Here is a 12,195-nt window from a genome sequence, read left to right on the forward strand (position 1 = left end):
AAGGTAAAGATCATAGCATATATATCTCTGAAATTTGTCAAATATACTCTGGGAATTTTTTGGGATTTATTTCAAATATTCCTCAGTACATTAGTATAGCAAAATATTATAAGAAAAGAATATATATCTATGTTGCATTGGGTTGAAACTTTGTACTTTCAGACCTAATATAAACAGAAAGGTAGTATAGTGTAAAAATGATATCACATTATATAGTTACATATATTGGACATCATATTTCCGACGAGAGAGCATAATGCATTTAGCATACAGAGCAAGTATTGCAGACCTAAAACAGTGTTTATTAACACTTCAGACAATAATTATTTCAAGCTCAAATGTCTCCAGACTTAAAGGAGGCAGTCTGAGATTGAAATAAGTATTCTAATGTTAGTAAAAGTTATATATATATATATGGCTTTTATTATAGAATGGAGGATTTCTTTCTGAATTTATTTTGGCTGCTGAAGTTCTCTTACCATGTCAAATAGTTTCATCTGGAAGCTAAATAAAGGCACAAGTTTTACAGTTTTACTTTACTTTTGTGCAATGAGATGGAAGTCTACACACACATTGTACAGAGTGTCCCAATAAAATATATACACTCTTTAAATGATCATAAAATCAACCTTTTTTATAATAAAGAAAAGTTTCATACGTCAAAATACTGTGAAAAAATCTAGAAACAAGCCACTTATCGAAAGCGTTCAACTTCGTGGCCATTGTAGTCCATGCACACCTGAAAATGCTGGCTGATTAAATCCAAAATTTGGGAACTCTTGTCTCTTAGTCTGCTTGCTTTTCTAGGCAAGTGGTGAAATATCTTAATAACTCCTCATGCTGTTGTGAGGTTCAGTGATGATCGTGGTCTTCCAGATGGACACGTTTAACTGTTCCTTTCTTAAACTTGCAAACAAGTAATTGTGAATCAAGTTGGTGCATCCAAAACGTCTTTAGACTTCACTTATGTTTTTAGTTTTCCAGTAACATATCTTTAGAATAATTTTTCCCCTCAAAGTTTAGTCTTGCTTTAGCCATTATTCACGCATGAAAAAAATTATAAGAAATGTTCGAGTTATGGTCATTTAAATTTTATGGAGACACCTTGTACATTAGTCTTTGTTGTAGAGTGGAGGGTACACAAAAATGTTTGGAGTCATGAAAATATTAAAATTTCTATAATTTTGTTTGTTTTAATGTAATATCTTTAAGAACAAACTTATTATATTGATATTTATTATTCTCTGGCTTTGTATCAAATTGAGATTATGCAAGTTAATATGAAATTATTTCTGTCTAGATTGATAGGTTTAAAATGCAACAAATTTAGTGTAGGGAGGTACATATACCGTTGTCTGGTGAAATTAGCAGCTACCTACAAAACGCTTTTCTGAATAGACAAACACATACGCACAGCATTTACATAGGGATACCAAATTCCAGAGGTGAGAAATAGAATGTTACATTTTAGGATAATGTTTCTTGGAAACTTAACATGACTAAGCAAATTATATAATAATAATGACAACGTTCTAGCGTTGCATGAGAAAAAAGTAAAATACTAAAAAAAAATATCAGTATTGAGGTATAAATTCTGATCTAATGTGTGACCTTTATTTTTACCTGCGGCGATTGCTTATCAAGGCACAAAGGCTAGGATAATGGTTAATAAGTGTTAGATAAACGGTGAGACAGCACCATGATGATCAGTAATGGTGGAACTTGTGTTAGATATTGGCCGGGCAATAAATAATAACAGATAAAATTATTTGTTAAGATGTTTTAATAGAAAAGCATGTTAGAATACAAACAATACTTTATAAAATACATTGAGCTCTACAGTCTGATGTAGTCTTATGTAGAGATCACTTAAGATGACTTGGACTTTAGGAGTATGCTTGAAAGACACGATCATTTAGTCAAGAGCCAGTCAGTCGAGAGAGGAAAAGATCGTGATGACTCCCAGTAGAGCTCTACATTGCGAGTGAAACAGTTGCATTTGCGAGTGATTTTTCAAAGTGACGACTAGAAATAATGAAGTGCTTATCTTTTGGCGATTGTATTTCTTTCACTGACGATATTCCAAAGCTCACTACTGAGTGAAAAATATCATTTCAAATTTTTTTTTTTTTTTTTTAAATAAAACGAACAAAGTTAAATTATTTAAACAATAAAAGTTTAATAGAACAATATACTTTTTTTTAACAAAGGCTGTTTAAAAAAATATCTGAAGAAATTAGAAGTATCAACATAAAATTTGTTGTATGTTTAGAATTACACTTATTAAAAAAACACAGAAAAATCTTTATGGTGTACAACAGAACGAAGATGTCATATCCTAAAAATCATGTGGGTTTGGCTAGTAACATTTCTATGCAGCAGAAGCCATCATGTTGAGAAGGTGTTTGTTAATTGGTATATTCTGCCTAGTAAACGAAAATATTTAGTTGTCAAAGGTCAACTAAAGATAAATAGTTCATAGAGCCCTGAGAGGGGATCAGCGTTGCAGCTTTCCAATGGGGGGACGGGAAACATCCAGAATAAACCTGCTGTCAACACCCCCAAGACATTGAGTTGTACGAATCTTCATTTGCAGGTATGTTTCCCCCATTAGCCGATGTAAAACCCAGAGACTGTTATTCGTCATTTTTGTTGTAAATGTTATGTGTCCATTGTTAAATTGTATCTGTTAATATATCAACATTGTTATACATGCATCAGTTCAACAAACAATAGAAAAAAACTCGATGAGATGAACATGCGTATATACAGACATATATAAACTCTGTATATACACATTCATTAGAACATTTTATACCACTAGATAATAAACAAATTTAGACACACATAATATATACAACCCTCTCCATATATATAGACCCGACAATACTATTTTTAAATTATTGTTTGTGTTCTAATATTCTTTTCTATTAAAACATTTTAACTTAAGTAATTTTCTCTGCATTGCCCAGCCAATATCTAACACTTAGATAGGATTTAATTATTTAAAAGGAAGACTGAAAAAATTATTTACATTAAACTTTAAAATGATCATGTTATGGTCAGCTGGCAAGCAATCCATGGTATTATGTTCCACATATGGACAGTTCTCGGAAAGAATTTCTGCTTGTGGAATTTTCGTTTAATTTTAGGTACAGATAAAGAGTGAGGGAAATTGTTGACGATGGAGATGGTTTTCTTACTATTAACTAATTTTGAAAAAGTATCTAAGTGTAGTTTGTTTTTGTGAAAAAGTATAAATTTGTAAATGATAACAGCAGAAGGCATCATGTTGAGAAGGTGTTTGTTAATTGGTATATTCTGTTCTATTCTAGAGTGTGAAAAAAGAAATGTTTGCAGAATATGTTGACGGAATTTACTGTTTTAAATGTGGATAAATAGTGGATGAAGCCCTTTGTGAAACATTGAGATACGATTTTTGTGAAATTTTAATAATAGGTATCAGACATCCATTAATGAACATTCCTCAAAATTCAATTTCTTTGGACTATTTTAAAGACTTTGGCAGGGAGGGGGAGCATTGGAGTAGTCTTTCATTTGAAAATGCAATTAAAAAATGTATTTAATTTTATTCATAGCCATTAAAAACCAATTAAGCAAGGTTTTCTTAATTTCAACTTCCTAAGACCTTAAAGTTTTAAATTTGAGACATTTCTTGGAATCAAAATCATGTAATGGATTTTGATAAATATTAGAATAAGGATTTTATATATAAGTTTTAATGTCATACCTTGATTTTAATATTCATTAGGAGGTATAAAAATGGTGCAAAGTTGTTCTGTTTATAAATCAATTTTATCCGTCCTGGGATGGGTATTTTTTGTAATTATATATGTATGCATATGTGTGTGTGTGTTTATTGTATAGTGTTGTGTGTATACATTATGTGTTCCGGAATATTTTCTGCCTTCATATTTTTTATATATATATATATATATATATATATATATATATATATATATATATATCCCGTTATACACAGTAGAGAAAGATTTATGTGGATCTAATATAAACATTGTCTTGTGATCATATCTTTAAGAGGGGCATTTATTTTTATTTTATGAAAGTGATTTGAAGTTTGTTCATTTTAAAGCCAGTAATTCCATTTTCTGCACATTTTTTTTCTGTGACAAACCAGATTCCAAATCAGAAAAAGTGGACAAAACTTCTTTTTCTCTTTTTACTAAAACAACCAAATTATTTAAAGCGTGATTAGATATTGCATGCATTTACTCTCTCATATATATGTGTATGTGCCTAGTGTGTGTGTATATATATATATATATATATATATATATATATATATGTGATTAAATTAAGATCTGATATGTTTGATAGCCATATCTCATAGGTGAGCAAACTTACATCAACCAGGTAAATATTAAATTTGCAATACCTTAATGAGCTTGTGTTTTCCTTTTGTTTTACGAAAGTGAATATAGTAAACATATAAGTTACATTGATCAAGCCAGGAATGCATCAAATGTAATTTTACCTTTGCTTTATAATTAAAAAAAAACAAACAATGTATCTTTTTAAATCTGTGTGTAGGCTTTAATCTTCTGAAATATAAAAGCATTTCATGTATTTATATCTATTTATATGTTTACTTATCTATATATTTATTATTTACTTGTTCCAAAGTTGTTTTCAGATTAGACTTATAAAGTCCTTCGTGGGTGGGGGCAGATAACATGTTGTTTGGTTGAAGGAGGAAACCCATTCCGTTATCACATTTTCATCATCTTTTCATTGCTTGACATTGTTTCTCTCCAATCTTTTCCCCTTTCGTTAAGTTTTTATTGAAGAAAACTTTCCTGAAAACTTAGCCATTTTGATTCTTTTTTTTTTTTCCTCATCACTTTTTTTCATTAATTCTTCAATATTCCTTCTTTGAAATATATTTAATAAATGAATAATTCCTTTGTTTTATCTTTCTTCTTTTCTCATTGTATTTAAATTGCTTTTATATTTTTAACCTTTTTTCTTTCTTGCTTCCTTTTTTTTCGCCTTCTCGTTATTTTTCTTTCTTGCCTTCTCGTTATTTTTCTTTCTCGCCTTCTCGTTATTTTTCTTTCTCGCCTTCTCGTTATTTTTCTTTCTCGCCTTCTCGTTATTTTTCTTTCTCGCCTTCTCGTTATTTTTCTTTCTCGCCTTCTCGTTATTTTTCTTTCTCGCCTTCTCGTTATTTTTCTTTCTCGCCTTCTCGTTATTTTTCTTTCTCGCCTTCTCGTTATTTTTCTTTCTCGCCTTCTCGTTATTTTTCTTTCTCGCCTTCTCGTTATTTTTCTTTCTCGCCTTCTCGTTATTTTTCTTTCTCGCCTTCTCGTTATTTTTCTTTCTCGCCTTCTCGTTATTTTTCTTTCTCGCCTTCTCGTTATTTTTCTTTCTCGCCATTTTTCTTTCTCGCCTTCTCGTTATTTTTCTTTCTCGCCTTCTCGTTATTTTTCTTTCTCGCCTTCTCGTTATTTTTCTTTCTCGCCTTCTCGTTATTTTTCTTTCTCGCCTTCTCCTTTGTTTATTGCTTCCTCTCCTTTTATTGCTTTTATTTCCATTTCCTTTCTATTTTCATCTTTCTTTTCTTTTTGTATTTCCATTTCGTTTTCCATTAATTTTTAAAAATTGTTTTATCTATTTAATGTATATCTTCCATAGTATTCCTTTTTCATCTTTTCTCTTACAGTTTTATCTTTAGTTTGAATCACCTACTGCCGTTATTGTTACCTTTTCAAAAGAAGAACTTCTATAATGGAAAACTTATAAATCGTCACAGTCTTTTTCGTTTACATTCATTTTTATATTTCTCTCTTTTTTATTCTTTATTGTTCATTCTTTAACAATTTTTATTTGCTATCATTTTTTCCTCTTCGGTACTTAGTTTTGTTTCATTTAATATTTTTCTTCATTTTGTTAATTCATTATTATCTCTCTTCTCTTTACCGTTTCTCTTTCTCCTCTTCCTTTTTTTTTTTTTTTGCATCCTTCGCAATCTCCCCTTTCTTTTGCTTAAAATTGAGTTTCTAAATGTTGGTATTTTCTTACAATATGCGTCTCGTTAAACAAGCATTACTTCCTCAACAACAACGATGACAACGATATAATAATAATAATAATAATAATAAAATGTCAGAAATCTTTCTTTCTTGCAGTTCTTTGATGCAATTTTCCACTTGCAAATCTAATTTAATATGCAATAGAAAGAAGTTATTCGTTGGTGTTTTTCTTAGCTCCCGTTTTTCTGTCTTGTTTTCTTTCCCCACTCCTTTAATTTTAAACAAATGATGGCATATTGTTTTGAAATGTCATTTCTAATGCAGCCAGCAGATTACATCATTTACATAACCTATGCAAAGGAGGTATTTTAATGTGAAATATTGTAAAAGAAGGGTTCTTTTTTTTTTTCGCACTTTAATGCTTTTTGTTCTCTATTCTTCTGTAAACTTAAATGTAATAACCGTTTTTGTAATATCTACAGTGGGACTAACATTATTATCAGCAATATTGATTTAACTGTGACCTTCCAATAAATACTGATCCCCTGTCTCTCTTAAAACTGTGTGTAATTAGCCTTAAGGGTAAGGTCACAAACGATTATTCCTGTTGCAAAATTATTAACTTATTAGACTTTTTAGTCCATTAAAAACCGGCAAAAGTTATATGTTGACTTAAAAATGAGTGCTTTATGCCAAACTTCTAGAGTAAATGCGGTATTGTGGTGACTACTTCCTATTAATCCATAACTGTGCATTGAATGGATATCATAATACTTAGCTTGCTGCACCTTATAGCAAAGGACCATACAAAATTTCAACCAAATCGACCCAGTAATTTGAGAAAAAGTGAAATAGTCAAACAAACAAAGAGAAGTATAATACAAACACTCTCTGATTTTTAGGTAAGGATCAAAGACAAGCATCTGCTTTGTTCTCCACCAGATAAGAAGTTCTCCTCCACAGTGAAGGATTGTATCCATGTCCCATTCAGTGCCCCCCCCCCCTCTTTAGAAGCTGAATATTTTCTACATTAAAAACTTTGTGTAAACCTTTGTTCTAATGAAGAGACAAGTATATACTTTTGGAGTAGGTACAGAGCTCACCCCTATGCATTAAGCTAAGGTTAAAATAGCAACTTGTGCTCAATTAACTGTATACAATAGTGTGTCAACATAAAATAGATTGATTTGCCATAAAAGACTGTACATAATTCTCTTCTGGATTAAATACTTTTGCTTTATCCAATGTATGTTTTTATTTTGAGATATGCAATTGCAACCGTATGTGTTTGAGTTAAGTGATGCATCCAAGTGCATCTCGGTGTCTTGGAGATTTAAGCATGTGCTTGACTGATTGAGAAGCAACTTAGAATGTAAATTAACTTAGATTTTTGATGTCACATGCAAAATAAGGCCTTTGAGAAAAGTTTATTTTTTTAATCTAAAATGTTTTGAAATATTGGCCATGATTTAGTGTTTAATTAGACTTGAAGGATTGACTCAAAAACTAAACATAATTAATTGATTTTCTTACCGAGAAGATTTCATTGGATGATTCATGTTTATAAACCATTAATCATTGGTCGATGAAAAATAATAAATCAACAACAAAAAACAATTCATACAATCTTCAATAAACAGAAAGATTGAAAAAAAAAAAAAAAAATGAAAGTAAAAAGACAAAAAAGGAAAAAAAACCTTTATGCAAACGTTGTGTTTGTTAAAAATTATAAATATGGTTTTAAAAAATTATTTCTATAATTTGTAGTTCATCAAAATAAACGAATTTTGCATTTATATTTCCTATTTACTTTTTTTTCAAATAGAAATATTTGTTCGTTCTTTTTAAAGATATAGCATGCATCACCTTAAATAATGGGGGGGGGGGAGCAACCAAACAAAAAAAAACAAAACAAAAAAAACAAATGCTGAAGATGTTTTAATTTAATAAAACTCAAACTTCTGCATAAATATTTAGAAAGTTTTTACATTCCCTGTTGAGTGTTATTTGCAAGTTCAACCTCAACATAGTTCACAAAAGTTGAACTTGTTTTAACAGAAGCGAGGTTGTATCAAATATGGAAGGTTCCAATATGGTTTTAACATGCCTTTTCTCTATTGCACACCGGAGGGACTATGCTTGCTTTAATGGATATTGTGACAGACTTTGTGATCAATCAGGCCAAGTTAAAATCTAAGCAAATCTATTGTGATCATTTATTTATGCACTAATACTATTGGGGAAGGTATACACCCACATGTTCTAGATATTGGTAAAATACCAACTTGCATTCAATTAAAGGTTTACAGTGTTTTTGCATAAAATAAGTATCATGAGCTACTGATATGAATTAGTGATAGTTTTATATTTGTGACCCAATATCATATGGTATTTTATTAATCTCCTTTTCAGGAGATTAGATGAGGTCAGATGTGGGTTTGGTGAAAATGTTTCTTTGGAATGAACTGAATTTGAACTTGAAACACCCCATGTTTTCAATCTGTGCCTTTAACCGCTGTTATGTTATCCTGTGTAATACAAGGAGAAAGTGAGACAATCTCAATAGAAGTGACTTAGCAAAGAAACAGCAGAGTTGCTCTTCAAAAGTGACATGAATAAAAAGAAAGGGTGCTCAGCATTTTTCGTTTGACTCATTGTGTCTGATGTACATCTAGATATCGAAGGTTCATGTGGGTCTCTCCTAAGTAAGCTAATTTGGGGAGAGAATTTCGGGGCACTTGAGGTTTTATGAATTCTCTGGCCTTTGACTATATATATATATATATAAAGAAATAAACCAGTGAACCATACAAATGTTTTTTTTTTTTTTTTTTAAATTTTATTCCAATACTGTAACTACTAAACATGGAATCAATGCACTGGATTGATACATTGAAGAACTTGCAAAGAATTGAAATGAGATAACATCAGACTATGCACTTGCATTTCTCTACGTAAACCCAAGGGTTATTATTTCATTTGGAAGAGTCTGGCTGGTGGAGGTAGATTTTAGTACTCTCTTTGTATGTATCTACTTGGTCTGATTGGTAGAGGAAGATAGATTTATTATGAGCTCTTGATACTTGGTATTGCCCAGCAGTCTTCATTTTTATTTTACTTTTTTGTTTCTATTTAAATTTGAGTTAGAAAGTTAAATTTCATTATTATAGTATTGTTTGGTCATTTAATTATTAATTTAACCAAATGTTTATAAAACTATAACTATTGTTGTTAATATAAAATTATTGGATGTATATACATTTGAGAACTTTAAATTTATTTTTAACTAAATGAATATTCACTAAGAAGTTCAAAACCAATTTAAATAACTTTGAAATTTCAGAAGGTCACAAAATAAATGATTTTTTTTTTTTTTACAATAGCAAAAGATAAAAATAACTGCTTTGTTTATGAATGCATTATAACAGATTTAAATAGGATTATAAAATTGTTTTATTTTGTGCCATTTATTTATATTTTATTTTAAATCAATAATTAGTAATGGAACAAATGTGTATATCACATAGAGGCAAGAAAATCGAACTCATAAGAAATGGTTATGGAGTTTTAAAAAAAATTCTTCCACTCAAAAAAAAAAAAAAATTGAATCTTCAGCAATATCCCCCCCCCCACACACACATCATATTTTCTTCAACTTTTATTTGAAAAGGAGTGAAAATGCTGAGAAAGAATTTCTTTCCCAGTCCTTGGCTTTGTCTGTCGCTTTGCATCTTGCAGGGTTCTAAAATTGAAGTTGAACATTTCTTTTACTTCTTTTATAAAATTATATTTTATTGAGATAGAACTGGTCAAAAAACAGTTTGAAGAAACACAATTTACATAATATAGCTTCGTGTATCTGTTTAAATTAATTTAAACAACAAAAAAAAAAACTTTTTTTTTTTGTAAGTCTGGAAAGATTATCTGAATTACTGCTGCATCTTTGATTTCAAAAGATAAAAATGTAGAGCTTTTCAGAATCTGATGACTTAGAACATTTTGTGAATGAAAAGATTCTGATGTTGGGTATGAATTAAACAAAAGAAATGCCCACATATGTACAACATTTCTATTGGGGCATACACTTCACTTACACGCACTAACTTGTATGAAATATATTTATCTATATACCTATAAAGTTGAGTTTTTTGTTCTTGCTCTGACATTGATATATAAAAGCTTACTTTTTCTATTTAAAAATTATTAAAATAAACTTTTTAATATACTTAATCATGGACATGCATGGACATGCCAGCGACTACATGAAGCTTAACTTATTTGAAATATATTGTTAAAAATCTGATATAGTAGTTCATTGTTTTAAAAAATTTTGATACAAATTTGGACCATGTATTAAATTATGATGCGAGCTCTAGTAGTATATATATATACACTATTGAATAGGTAACCCAACGTTTGTGTTATTTAAAGGAATTTAAATTGATTGCTAAAGAATACTATTTATGCCAGACTTAACAGTTGGCAATGTAACGACAAAAAAATTTAGGGTAATGGAATACTTTGCAGTATTGAAAATTATATTTAAAAAAAAAATGGTCGAAATTAGAAAAATAAGTTAAATAAAACTTCAACAAAAAAAAATGAGAATAGCAATAAATAAATAAAAACGTTAAACATTAAATTAAGATATAAGAATAGCTAACATAAAATTTTCTTGTGAAATTTAAAAAGTTGAACCTAATTAGCATTTAAATTGGAATATCAAACTTTGATTCCATTAGCGAATTTTCATTGTTTATTGCATTTAACTGAAGAGGTATTTTAGGTACATAATTCCTGATGTTCCAGTATATTCAGTTTAATTACATACTGTATATTGTGGCCTTTTAAATCCCATGTTCGTCCGACAAATGTTGTTTATTTCTTATCAATATGTTTGAAAGATACCTTGTGTGCATAAAACCATTGCTTCAATTTTCCATTCCTCTTGAAATCGCCGGTATCAATGTCTACTTCTATATTACTATATATATATCATAGATAATAGATATGTTTTGCTCTTACAAACCTAATTGTGTAGTCTATTTTTATTCCTCCAAAAATAGAGGATTATATATTTAGCTATATATTAATAATATTCATATTAAAGGTGTATTTTTTAAGGCAGAACTAATTAAAAAAAATCACCGAAAAATATTTTTATTATACAAATATGTGGTTCATTCCAAAGATTAATTTTTAGCATTTATAATTTAAATACAATTTTGTGGATATTGCGCATATATGGCATTTAGCTAAAGGTTCAATTTTCACAAACTCTACTACGCATTAAATTAGGCTGTATTTCGGCAATAATGCATCAAATGTTGTCTTTCAAGTGATCTGTGTGTCAGTGTAGACTTTACATATCACCAAAGAAAATAATCTAATTGGGTTAAATCGCACAAACGAGGTGGTCAGTTGATAGATTCATTTTGTGAAATTATTTGTTCATCAAATGTTTCAAAATGATTTTCAAAGTAAATTTGCACAATCTGCAAACACTGCTCAGGCGTCAGTGTTTTCATGATGAATTGCCAAACCAAGCTGAACTAAAATAACCGATAATTGCCAAATCTGCAATTAAAAATATAAGAGTTGTCAATTTAAGGTTCACTGCCTCTTTAAAAAAAAAAAAAAGCCACCATGTTCATATTTATCTGTGTGTGTGTGTTTAGAAAAGAGCTTCCCTAAAGTAATAGAAAGAAAAAAAAAAATTGTACTACATCAATGATAGGTTCGTTTCTTTCTTGATCAGATGTGTCATGAAAGTAGATCAGTGTTTTTGATAATGCAAACACACCCTCCCTTCCTCTTTCTTATTTTCCATAATATATATATATATATATATATATATATATATATATATATATATATATCGTTTTTGATTCTATATGATTATCAACTAGACAAAAATCCAAGTACCAAATCTTTTCCTCAGAGCGAAGCCTTTTCCCTCTTGACATGATCCCCCCTCCCCAATCTTCGTTCTATCCTCCCCCTGTCCTTTTTTATTTTTACCATATTTATTTTTCTTATTCACTTGATCCTGTTTTTCCTTTTGTTTTCCTCCTCTGAAGAATACAAGTCCCCCTTGATTTCCACCCTCAGTACTCTAAAGACTGATATCAAATTTTGGCATGGTTTCCCCTGCACATATTTTGTTTGATTCTTGAAGCTT

The 12,195-nt window shown here is 29.7% G+C and overlaps 1 protein-coding gene across 1 annotated transcript in view; it reads left to right on the plus strand.

Annotated features, from left to right (window-relative positions):
- LOC145258199 (26S proteasome non-ATPase regulatory subunit 3-like) overlaps window positions 1-12,195 on the plus strand; it is a 497,578-nt gene that overhangs the window by 217,135 nt on the left and 268,248 nt on the right. The window lies entirely within an intron of this gene.

The sequence above is a fragment of the Euprymna scolopes genome, chromosome 33 (genome assembly GCF_053919585.1).
Source record: "Euprymna scolopes isolate OS-2025 chromosome 33, ASM5391958v1, whole genome shotgun sequence".
NCBI classification, from domain to species: domain Eukaryota; kingdom Metazoa; phylum Mollusca; class Cephalopoda; order Sepiida; family Sepiolidae; genus Euprymna; species Euprymna scolopes.